We start from the raw sequence: 13,956 nt of genomic DNA on the forward strand, positions 1-13,956 counted from the left end.
TTACAGATACATACATCATTCAAATGAAAGATAAGTCATTGTAAAGATTATAATTAGATTATAATTATAATTTGTTATTTCTACGTCCTTGCGTGAAGTACACACTCTCAATGACATACACTTTCGTATAGTCCAAATTGGGTTTCCATTTCAAATCGGGTACAATACCTTTATGCTAAAATTTCTCTTGAAGAACCCTTTTTTTTTTATTTTTAAATAATATTAAAAATGTGATATAGAAATCCAAGCCAAAGACCTTTAGCAACTATTTGTCTTGGAAATGTAGGAACACTGTAACAAAGTAAGAATCCAGGTTAGAGTGCCATGGAAAAGTGTTTACCCCTTGTCTGAATTCCTGAATTAGTACACATTTTAAACACTAAATGACATTAAATCTTAAACCAAAACCAAACAATGCATAAACAGAACCCTGAGGGACAAAAATGCAACAAGGCAATAGATAGTTTAAGTATTTATTAAGGTAAAAAAAAGTAATTTCCACCTTCCTTCCAACACCCTTAGCAGCAATAACTACATCCAAAAACTTTCTGCAGTTGTTAATTAGTGTCTCACAATGCTGCGCAATTGTTTCCAGTCCTTGCAGAACTGCTTTAGCTCAGTGTCATTTGTTGACCTTTGAGCACAAACTGTGCTTTTCAGGTCATGTCACAACATTTCAATAGGGTTGAGGTCAAAAGATCTATTGATTAAGCCATTGCAGGAGTTTACATTAGTATTTTTGAAAAATCATTGTAAAGTAGACTTGCTTGGGTGGTCTGGTGGTCTGGGTCATTGTTTTGTTGTATAACCCAACAACATTTCAGCTTCAGTCAGATGACTTGACCCTCACTTGAAAAATTATCTGATACAAACCGTCCAGACACTGTCAAAGAACCTTAGAACTGCTGGTCAGTATTATTGACTCAAGTTTTTTTGCAAGAATAGGATCCACCATAAAAGGAAAAAATCATCTCAAGGAACACCTAGATGATCACAGAAAAGTGTTATTGACAGACTAAACTAAAGATAACACTGGCCCATTTGCCAACACTGCTTAAAGTAGGAACCTCATATCAACTGTGAAGCATGGAGGTTATAGTGTCATGGCTTGAGCATGCTTTGCTGCATCAGGACCTGGGCACTTTGCTATCAGACAGTTCTTCAGGAGAATGTTGAGTTATCTGTCCATTAGCTCAAGATGCAGTTGGGCCATGTACCAAGACAATAATCCAAAATCTTGACCAAAACTACATTCAAAAATAGTGTCAGGACCTAAAAACACACTCCACAGTCCATGCTTGAAAACCTACAAATGTCACTGGGCTGCAGCAGTTCTGCAAGGAGGAGATAATTCATTCACAGCATTGTGAAACTAATTAACATCTATAGCAAGTGTTTGGTCTCAGTTATCAGCTGAAAAGACAGAACCAATCACATTTTCACACAATTACTCATTTGAGAGATATGGTGTTGAATATGTTTTTTTTTTAAGAAATACATAAGATGTCTGTCACATTGTTGTGTTATTTGTTTCTGCTGGAACTGTTTTATACATAATTAGACATAATGTCAGTCCGTGTTTGAATTGTGCACAAATCCAGGAATTCACACAGGGGGCAAACATGATTTTTCAATGTAAATCGTCACTGTTCAATGAAAAACGTGTATCCCCAAAACAACAACTTTACAGGAGGAGGGAAAAAACTCTATGACTTTTAATAGAAGTCAGAGTAAAAAGATTTTTCCAAGTTAATTGGGATCATTTCTATTGGTCCATTTATCCAGAAGTATTTACACAGGGTACACGGTAGGGTTCAAAGGATGGAGAAAACTAAAAATGGACATTCATTGGACAGCAGAGATAAGCAATGTGCAATGTTTCATGACATGAGAATGCATATGGTGTTCCAGCTATTTGTAATTCTGTCTTTAGCCAGAACAATAAGCCCTTACCTGGTAATCACTACTGACACAATACCACGACCCAAGACTTTGTGATCCTGGCCGTCATCCAACTGGCAATACTGTCACTGTAGTACATGATTCATATGTCATGATTAACATATCAATGTACTAGATATGACAGAACTAACTAAGAAAAAACAAAGTATGGTGTGTCTTAAGCATTTCCTTTTCTTATTCTGCATTGTTCAAGCTGGTTGTCCAGGTCCGTAGTCTATTCACAGACATTGTATTTCTCCAAGCATAGAGAAATATATATCTGTATCCATGTTTTGTTGTTTCAGGCAATGTTTTTGAGTCTTTTTGCACCTCCAGAACAACAGTTCTGAACAGGTCTGTTCTTACACCCACCTTCTTCTTTCATTCTCACCCCCGTGGCTGCTTTCTCTGTGACCTGTGTTGCGTCACCTGGCATCAACTCACTCAAAGCAGAGGAGCTTTAAACAGTAGCCAGTATTTCATGCTACTCTAACTTAGTTATAGTCATACTCCCCCAACATACGTCCACTCAGCTTTCATGAATCCTTTTGCAAGAGTTATTACAAGAGCGATTACAGTAACTCAGATAAATTGGCTCAGATAAAAAAAATAAATAAAACTTAAAAATTAGCAAGTTCACTATTTTAAGTTGCCCTGAGATCAAATTGTACATTGTGGGGATGAATAATAGAACTATTATTACAGTATTTTTTTTTTTTTTTTTCTGTCCAGATTTGTCCAATTGTTAACTTTTTAGTTACATACTGAACATACTTTATAGTATAGTATACTTATAGTATTAGAGTATACTTAGCAATTGCATGCAAATTGATATGCTAGTAAATCATCCATAAGTCACATATATATATGTGTGTGTTTTTTGTTTGTTTGTTTTTTTAATTATTATTTTTAATAATATCATAATGACCCCGTGGTTTGGGAAAACAATAACCAAAAAAAAATCATGTTTTACAGCTTTTAAATCTAAACCTTTTTATGGAGGAAAATAATGAATAGCACTTTAACATTCATAAGAAGCTTCATTTGAATCCCCTTTGAATACCCTAGCTGTAAGTTGTGTAGTCTTGCCCCCAATCACATGCCCACATGCACTAATGTGGTTTTCACTCTCATATACCCCCTCATGCCTGCAGCTGGCCATTACAACAGCAAAGCAATCACAACAACTTTCACAATACAACAAAGAGTTTTATTCACCCCATTACACTGACATTAGTATAAGAGGTAGATGAAGCCAGAGAATGGCCATTATGGAGAGGGTGAAGGTGTTCCTTCAAGAGTAGTAGTTTTACCAAGCGTGCCATATAAATACAGCCTGTAGTAGAGAAGCTAGAGAATTGCTTGGACACCTTCTTGGCACCAGTTTCTGCATGTCCACACAGCTAAATTGAGAGCAAACATAGTGCAGGCACAGCCATCTGCCCGGCAGGTAATGGGGTATGATGCTGTTCTATTGGTGCACAAACACACAGACAAATACATAGTGGGGCACACATACGTATAACCACAGGGTCATATATAGTTAACCATTACTCCGTATACAAAGAAGCCATTGAGATTTATTAGCTTTCAGCTCTGTTATAAATAGTAGGCACATTTGCACTCTCAAACGGACATGTAGTGAGTTCGCAGACAGAATTCACATTCATGAGTATGCAGGTTTGTATGCTTACTTAATGGCTGGCAAGAATAATATTATGGAAATTGTGGCTTTTAGTTCACAGCAACGAGAAGAGAGTTTGAGACAAGTCTGACTTGAGAAAGTTCTTAGATATCATGAGTGAGGAGAGGACTTTGTTTTAATACTGTACAAGGATAGATATGCACTGTGCAGAAGTCAGAGACCCTTCTTCGTTTGCTTATATTCTAGTCAAATGGCCATTAAGTAGAAGTTATTTATTTTTTAGCATCACAAAAAAATTTGGATCACATATTTGACAGAAAACACCTAAATATTATATCTTTCAGTTTTTCATTGAAATCCACTGAGATTTTGTTTCACACCCCCAAACTTCAAGCTTAAAAGTTGAAGCCTTTCTTGTTTTCTCACATCCCAAACATTCAATGATGTTGAAGTCTGGATCTGGGCTGTCAGTCTGTTATTCTGAGAACACCAGCAGCTTCATCAGGTTGATTTGCAAATTTTCTTTTAGTTTGTCCATTTTTGTCCATACTCTTTCTCAGTAAGAACTTCTTGGTCAGTTCCATCCTTTGAGACCCACAGTGTTGAGTCATCTTCTCACAGTGGGAGAATAGACAGAAACACCTATGAATGTTTATGGATCTGAAGAGAGAAAGTGGAGCCTTTTCCTCTTTTTCTAAGATGAAAGCTTTAAGGCCTAAAGGGGGGGTTTATATGATGTGGGCAGCTTAGGTGGTCGACCTGGTCTGACGCGGTTGTTAGGACTAGGATGTTTTAATACATTTTTGAAATTCTGTGGATTATCACATCTCCTGAAAGATGGATAACTTCCATTTAATGCTTTCATGGAAACTAAATATATATAAAAGGTTACATTTTGTTTACCTCATTTAAAATTGTTTGGACATTTCCTGATGAATGAATTCTCCCAAAAGTATCCCAAAAGAACCTGTTCTATCTGATCTATTTTTCAGTCCACATGCTTCCTTCACTTTCAGTGATCTCGCTGGTTTCACGTTCTGTTTATCTCAGCTGGTGCAGAAATGCATGTGTAAAGCATGTCCTTTAAGGGGTGCCTCAAAGCATAAATTTCACTTCCCGACTGTAGGGGGAGCCCAAGAGCAAAAAAATATACTCATCCTCTATTATGCTGCTTTAAATGTTTTAAAAATGTTTGTGCAGCATATCTGTATCATCTTTATGTCACCACACATTTCAGAGCAAAGGGACCCATACAAGCGGTCCAGCACTGCTTAAAAAAATTAAATTATCAATGTACATTAAAGTTAAGTTATTTTCCTTTGCTTATTAAGTTACCATTTCTAAGACACAAGGTTTTGTTACAACAGCTCAGATATAATAGCATCATTGTTCTGACTCCGTGAATATAAATTAGCACAATGCGGCTTCGGGAATGATGTTAGCCTAACCTTCATACCAAGAAAGTTTCCTTGAACTGAATTAAATACGGAGTAATAAGGAATCAGTGCTTTCAAAAGCATGAGTCATCCATAGAAAAGCAGCTTCCACATCACAGACTCAGTGACCTTCTATGTACTGCATCTATGAATAAATAAAGCTTTTATCAAAGATCTAGCGCTCTCTCTCTCTCTCTCTCTCTCTCTCTCTCTCTCTTTCTCTCTCTCTCTTGCTCTCGCTCTATCTGATGCTGTCTATGTTGGCATATGGTTCTTTAAATGGCTATTGCCATATGGACACATATGGCAAGCATTGGAGAAATAATAAAGACAGACCAAATTTAGGGTCACTTGTGACAGCCGGAGAGAGATTTGGCTTTCGCAGGACAAAGGGAATCTGGGCAATTTGGCGACAGATTTCCGAGTGTAACAAATCTGTGATGGCACCCAAACAGACACAAGCAGATGCGGGCAGCTTGCACACAAACACTCGGGCAAGAAAACCCAGTTTTACAGCCCACTACACTACAGCAGACAAAATGGGCTCTGGTCCTGATTTATTATAGTCATGGCAGAGCAAAGCCTTTGTTCAAAATGTGCAGTCAAAGTAGCACTCAGTTTCCCCACATAGATTCATGCTTTTACCCTGGGACAACAACACCACAGTAGGAGGTTTTAGAAGATGAAAGGTCCCACAAGTCAGGAGAAGGTGGGAAATATTGCCAGCCACACACCAGTAGACGTGGTGAAACCAATGATGGAGTGATAGGCAGCTGTGGAAAATATTTGAGCAAGTTGAGTTCCCACTTTTGAATGTATTCACTGTGAATGGAGTGCACTTTTATGCTTGTTTCTGAACAAACTGATACTTCACTTCAATTTAAGTTTAGGAAATGCAAATAAATGGCAATACATCATTTAATTTAATTAATTAAAGCAACATTATGTAGCATTTTGCCTTAGAATAACAGCTTGAAAATCATTGTTATGATCCACTGACTTAACTAGCTACTCCAGGCTCAGCATTGCTTATTGCACTATGGGCAGGACAACACAAAACTGCATAAAGCTGCATAACCAGGGTCAAATCTGTGCTCTAGGGATGACTCGAAGCACAAAATTACACTAACTCACTGTAGGGGGAGCCCAGAAGTAAGAAATATCCATTTTCCATAATGCTGCTTTGAAATGCATGTTTTACTTTTTTTTTTACATAAGCTGCATCCCAAAGCATAGACTACAACCGAGGTAGGCCACTACATCATAGAAGGCTGTTCCAAAGGGAAGGACCCATCATTTATATAGCCTGGAAATGGAGCATATAGTATTTGGACAACCTGCCCCACCTTAGCTGCAGCCTAGGCTTTGGAATATAGCTATGGTATACCTCAGGGCCTGGGGTTATGGGCTCGAGTGAGTGGGTTTCCACTGGGTTCTCGGTTTCCTCCCACCTCCCAAAAACACACACATGGTAGGTGAATTGGCTATGCTAAATTGTCCCTGGGTGTGTGTGAGTGAACAGGTTTATGTGATACCCTGTGATGAAATGATACCTTGTTAAGGGGGGTGTACCTTGGGTATCTTGGGCAGGCTCTGGATGCACCTTATAGTTTGGTGTGAGATCATAATGCAAGCCTCCCTACAGATTGTCATTCCATGACTGGAAACAATCCTACCATGTAAACTTCATAGATTTTTCTTTTCTTTGTAAGTGTAAGTATTCTACAGTGCAGTATAAGCCAATGCTAATTTTGGCCACCAAAGAGCCCCAAAAACGTCAGGAGATTTTTGCTGTATGACACATATTTACTTATTGAAGTTATGTTTAATGCTTTAATCATCAAATTAATTTAATTTTAGAATATGAAACATGTCTGAAGTATTGCATGAGGACATTTTTAAAGTATTGAAGAGCTTTTACATGCTCTGTGTAATCAATTGTTCACTATAATGAATGATCTTTAGGAGATATATGCTCAGTAAATAATAGTAAATAACATAACTTTTCCAGAGCATCTCACAACAAAATAAATGCAATACATGTATAAAAGTACATAAAAGAATCTAAAACAAAATCAGGGTATCAAAAAGTTGATATCACAAGTTCAGACAGTACGGAAATTGCGCAGAATTATGACAATTATAAATGTGTTTTACATAACAGACTTGAATTATGGACCAATAGATGGCACAATGAAGACACCATTTAGACATATCTTCTGAGCTTAGAACAAGCCCATTATGTGTTCCTTGAAACAAGGCACTACCGAATGCATCAGAGATGCTGAAGCTGATCATGGAACAGCAGAGATCTGCATCCCTGGGCTGACTGCCTGAGAATAAAAAAGGGCAATGAACCTTCCATAAACCCAGCTCAACATCGCCAATGCACTAAAGTCATCAGCCAAGGCTGCGTCAACCATGGCACTCTCTTTCTCGTGTTGAGTAACTGCAGGTGTAGGACAGAGAGGCCAGAGTGAACTGAGCTTAGCGAGCCTGGAAAATGTGAATGTTTTGCATAATACTGGTTCCCATGAGTGACTAGTGCAGAGAGCTGGTGTTCCTCAGCAGCTTTTGTAACTGAACCTGCTTTTGATAGGCCTTTTCTTAAAATAAAAAAAGAGCCTGTGTTCTGTGTTCAGTCCTTAGGGCTTTGTCAGTTACTTCAGCTTGACGCTCTGAACACTGAGCAAAGCTTCGACTGCTTTATTCTTTGTGGTGAGCTGGATATAGATGACTGTATACAGAGACACCTTGACTCATTTTCTCTAGGCAAACTGAGCAACTGTGCATGTGTGTACATGTGTATGTGTGTGTGTGTGTGTATGTGTGTGTGTGTATGTGTACTTCTTCACCCAACTCCCTCCTTCTTCTCCTTCTGTCTCTCTCTTTCCCCCTTTCCCTCTCCATTACAGGGGACTGGTAGTGCTTCGGGCTTGAAACTCAATTTCTCAGCCCTTGAATGGGCAGCGATTGCACATAGCTAACTCAATTGTGGAGAGAGGCCAGCGCAGCCCCCTTCAATAGATTGGGGCCTCGACTTTAATACAACATCAGTCATGTAACACACAAACACATTGCTATTCCATTTCAAACCACAACACTCACAAATGGACGGCTTTAAAAGCAAGCTATACGCTCATTATATTGTTGGGGGGAGGCCACAAAAAAAATCCTATGAATATGTTTAGTGAACAATTTATTTATTTATGTTACAGCCTCACATTAAATCACAGAATGTTAGCTCAGAAGGTTTTTCTATTACATCTCTATTATTATACAGTGTGTTTTTCCCCCTCCTGGAGCAAAAAAAAAAAAAAAGCACATGATGGAAAATACAGTCAATTGTAATAACCACCGACCCAAATGTGTGAGCAGAATACATTGTTTATTACTGAAGAGACAGTAAATAATTTATGTTTATTCAAATTATGCAGGGTGCGGTGAGGAAGGGGGGGGGGGGTGCTCGCAATGGCTGCATGGTGAAACGGGTCATTTATTTGCAATTACCAGCTCATTGTGAGTGCTGAGGAGTGTGTTGTTTGGCGAATGTCTTGCAGAGAGAGAGAGAGCGACCTCATTTCTTGTCATACAGGTGCGTGTTGGCAAACAGAGCACTTTTCCTGGAAAACAGTGAGCAGTGCAGCGCAGGAACATTTATTCAGCTCATTTGTTTGGATCACAATATATGAGCAAGCAACCCAGGTATCTGACTTTTATGTCGTAACGATATACCATAGCACTGGATATGTGTGACATAATGTTATTCAAAGGAACAGCCATTATCACCATTATGGCTGAACAGCTGTAAATACAATGACCAAATGGACCAAATTACAAAAAAAAAAAAAAAAACTGCAAATGCCCCATTTTTCAGACAAGATCACAAAATCAGGCCTGAGGCATGTCACCAATTACCATTAGGAATTGTCAGCTGAATCTAATTTTTTAAAAGTTTACTTTTCAAACTTAACAGTCAGCAACCATAGGCTGCTCTACTCAGTTTTATAAAGATCTGACAATGAGAGTGACTGCTGCCCACAATGCAGAAAAAGGCTATAATGAGATTTTCGGCTTGTGGTTTGTTCTGTACCGAATTTTATTAGGAAGTTCAGAGAAACTGTAAAGGTCCATATGAAGAAAGAAAGCTCTCAGAGAAGACTATCTGTATGCTGGTAAGAAAGGCAAATTAAAACCCTGTGTGACTGCCAAGACCTTGCATTAAAGCTTAGCTGAGTCAAACTCTTTGGCCACTATCCTCAAAGATAGGTTTGAAGAAAAAAGAAATTTCTGATATTTTATTAAAAGAACAAATGCCCACTGTAAAGCATGGGAGTGGCTGTGTCAAATATTGGGGTTGGGTGTTGTGGCTTTGGCAGTATATGAAGGAAGAATGGACTCCTGGCAATGGAACTCCTTGCAGAGTCCTCTTTGATTATTTTCTTTTTTTCAGTCATTCTATCACAGATTTGCTGGTGTGCTTGGGATCATTGTCCTGTTGCATGAACCAATTTCAGCCAAGATTTAGCTGTTGGATAGAAGGCCTCACAATTTGGCTCTAGAATACTTTGGTATACAAAGGAGTTCATGGTTGACTAAATGACTGCAAGGTGCCCAGGTCCTGTGGCTGCAAAACAAGCCCAAATCACCACCCCTCCACGACCGTTCTTGACAGTTGGTATGAGGTGTTTGTGCTCATGTGCCAGGTTGTTTTTTCCCCTAACGTGGCACTGTGCAGTATGGCCAAACTCCCCCTCTTTTGTCTTATCTGTCCAAAGGACACCGTTCCAGAGGTCCTGTGGGTTAACACACAACTTACATTCTGGACCAGCAAACTGCCAAAATTTCTGATTTATTAAGGTGGTCTCACTTGCTGATGATCAATTCATCTAAGGCATTTGGATGCTATATTCTGCGCTTTGGCTTCATTTATGTTAAATAAATAATGACACAGTAGAAGCTGCTGTGTGGGGTTGTTCATCTGAGGTTGTATTTACCTAATTACCTAAAGACCTTCTGAGGACCAGATGTTTATTTTTTATTTTGTCCTGATACGTAAAACCATAGAATTTAAAGAGCCTGTACTTTCTACTTTCTACATGATTGCAGATCAGTCTTACTGGGAAGAAATGTCTCGTCAAGTTAGCTTGCTTAAAAATGCACCTCTAAAAGAGTGGGATATGTTCTCATGGTAAGTATCTAGCCTGCGAATCCTCATTTTTTGGCATCAAGCAAGTTTAGTAGAATGTGTTATTGCATGTTTGTGCATGCAAGGCCTTTATTTACACTATTAATCAAATTCAGTTCAATTCAACTTTATTGTCATTATATTAACAAAGGGTTGTATAGTAAAATTAAACACGGTCAGGCTAAGTCTCAGTGCAGAATAGGTAGGATATGAGACAATAGTGCAAGGACAATAGACACGAGACAGGGTGCGCACAAATAATTTACAAACACAATAAATACAGTAATATACAAAAATATACAAATGTATGCATCAAGGCTGGGTGATTAAGGTCTGAACCAAGATGCTATGCTATATAGAAAATACTATATTATTAAGAAAATAAATAAATAAATGCATTTTGGCAGTTAAGATACTTTAGATACTTCAAATCACACATAAAACACTAAATCAAACATTTTTATAAATATGAATAATAGTGTCATTACTGCCTACAGAGAGCCATTTTTTCTTTTCACTATCACTGAAATGTAAAGTCAATAATGGCGAATGTGACGATAAATAAGAAAAGGCTATTAATAACTGTTCTGCATAACTGGACAAATAATCATAGTGTAGGAAATACATAATGGAAAGTCTCTGCAACATGTTTTTAGTTATTACTGACTATAACAATATACTAATATATCGGTTCACACACAAACACACACACACACACACACAGCTTGTCTAGACCCTGTGGAGAAGTACTACCAGTAGAATAGGACTCATGGTAAACATGGACCTATTGACACCATGCCTAATGTCAGGTGTGAGCTATAGATATATAAAGCCCCCCAGCATTAAGCTGTGGAGCAGTGTTCTCTGGACTGTTGGTTGGTGCTCTATCCAATACTCTTGTGATGGATGAGGTGGGGAGTTGGGGCGATGATCACCCAACATCCTGACCTCACTAACGCTGTTGTTGCTAAATGCAACAAAATCCTCATAACAATGTTCCAAAATCCAGTACTAAGTATTCCCTGGACAGTAGAGACAGTTACTCCAACAAAAGCAATATAAACTCTTTTTTAATACCCTTGATTGATTTCAGAAGAAACAATGAATAGCAGGTGTCCCAATACTTTTGTCCATATAGTGTATTTTGTGCTTTAATAATGGAAAATATCCTGCAACTCTTTAGTAGCCCAGTCATTCTAGATGAAGTGATATAAGGCAAGGAACGAGAGTTATTCTGTACATTCCCAGTGCATGGCCAAAAGTTTGTGGACAGCAGCTTATCCAATGTACTCACAAGACTTTTTTAAACATTGCTGTGAGGATTGCATTGCTTCCAGCCAATGGAGCATGGATAAGTCAGGTCAGGTACTGGTATTGAATGATAAGATCTGGATCACAAACACCACTCTAACTCATCCCTCAACTCAACTCAGAAATTGGATGGATCTACATCCAGTTTCGCTGCTCCATAGGCCAATACAGAGACTCTTTATACTAGCTGACCGGTCCTATGTGACGGTTATACTTAAGATATGGTCAGCAATGGATGTACGTGAACTCACTAATGAGAGGTGTCCACACACATTTGTGGACAGTAGTGCAATAGCTTTTAAATAGTACAGCCAAACAACAGTACTGAGTTGGCTTCTGCAGGGGAAAAATAGAGGCAGACACAAAGACAAATATTCCATTTTTACCACATAAAAAAAGATTTTTTATGCCAGAAAAACAACACCAGTGCCATAAATGTGGCAGTTATTAGGAGTGGTGATGTGTAATCTTTCACAGTGTTTGCTTGCGCTGTAGTAATCCCAGCAGACGGAGAAAGTAGGATCAGATGGAATGTGGAAGTAGGGCTGCTAAGGAGACAGGAGGAATCATGGGTGACGGTGAAGGGAAGATGACAGGCCATAAGTTAGAGCCGGCTTTCTGTTGTTCTACCTTGTTATTCTCTCCTAGCCCCCACTGCGAGGCAAGAGCTACATTTCAAACTTAATTACCTTTCAGGTTGCCTCATCAAGTCAGAGGTTCGGTGAAGATGGATAGCAATTGCAAGCACACCTACGTACACACATTCCCACACATCACAACAGTTTACAGACTTCACAATGCCTTCAGGTTACTCTTCAAGCTTTAAACAGAAAACTACATTTTTTATGGCAACATCCTTTGATCCAATCATTGCTTTTAAACTCTGCTATTGGGCTTAGGCGACTGAAATAACAGTATACGTTCACCAGGTGCCGTCCAGGTAATACTTCAGTGCGTGCCTATAAATGCCAGTTTGTGCCGCTGGTGTAACGGGTGTTAGTTGTGTTTTATGGAGTCGTTCTCCTTGTATGTGGCTGGGCCCTCACATCTACGGCGCATGGTGAGTTGGAGATAAGCTCACAGCGTGAACCGCCGATTACCCCGCACAAACCCAATGACAGTGTATGACTGGAGAGTGCAAGGCGCCCTCAGTCAAAATCAATATGATGATCGGTCACCTATGCTTAACGGGTCTCTGGTTATACGATGATGATTTTTGACTGGAAAGAGAGAGAAAGGGAGAGAGACTCATAATGTGGACCGATTTCTTTCTTCTTCAACAAAGATCTTCAAGACTTATGCAAGCCCATTCCTGCCAAAAATCTCCTAAAATTGAACACTTGCATATTTCATTTTATTATTACATTAATTGCTGTCTCATTATTTTAATATATGATCTCATTATCTTGAGATACTATCTTGTTATCTTGAGATACTATCTCATTGTTGTCATTAGTTTGAGATAATAAGTCATTATTCTGAGATACTAAGTTGTTATTTGAAGATAAGGCATTATTTTGAGATAGTATGTCAGTATTTTGAGATACTAAGTCAATATTGTGAGATACTAAGTCATTACTGTAAGATACTAAGTCATTATTTTAAGATAATGACTCCCTCATACTCATCTGTTCTGCCTCTTTCTGTATCATTGCTAAATTAACAACACCCTTTACCATTTCACAACCCTCTATAACTTTGCCCTCTGTAGTCAATAACATAATTAAAGCTCTATTATAATGTAATGTCAATAGAAATAGAAAAACAGATGTTTAGACCTGACATTAACACACATTTCATATCCAGATTGTATCTGGATCTACTTTGATTGGTAACACTAAAATGCATCCCCACTGTGACCAAATGAGATCCAAATGTACTTTCCTGGGTAAAGAAACTCACCAACATATACCTAATGTCTATTTTACTTCCTGTAACTGGTGGTTTCTCAACAAGGTGGTTGGTCAGGAACGGTGAGGGTTCTACAGTGCAGTAGAAGAATAGTTGGCCAATAGATGGACTTTTTAAACCATAAGGATTTCACTCTGTAATACTGCAAGCTGTGGTAGATACAGGTGCACTTGCACACACACAAACACACACACAGCGAGAGAGGGTTAGCAGTAATGTATACTTGTGTAAATGTTTTCAGAGAAAAGTTTCAGTTTGAGTGATATGACTGTAATCCCTGAACATGTGGCGGTTCAAGTAAGATCTGTATGTGATCTGATTAGGCTCAGGGAGTGCTATTCATCCGGATTCAAGTTTGTTATCGTTGCGATGTCAAGTAAATTAATCTTTTTGCTATCTACCATTTTCTTCCTCACATGAACTGAATAAATGCTTAGTTCTTTTGATTAATGCAAACAGTGAATGGAACATTACTAACTTAATTAGATGATGATGGCCAACCAAAATATCCCATCAATTACTTA

Source organism: Salminus brasiliensis, chromosome 25 (genome assembly GCF_030463535.1).
Source record: "Salminus brasiliensis chromosome 25, fSalBra1.hap2, whole genome shotgun sequence".
NCBI lineage: Eukaryota > Metazoa > Chordata > Actinopteri > Characiformes > Bryconidae > Salminus > Salminus brasiliensis.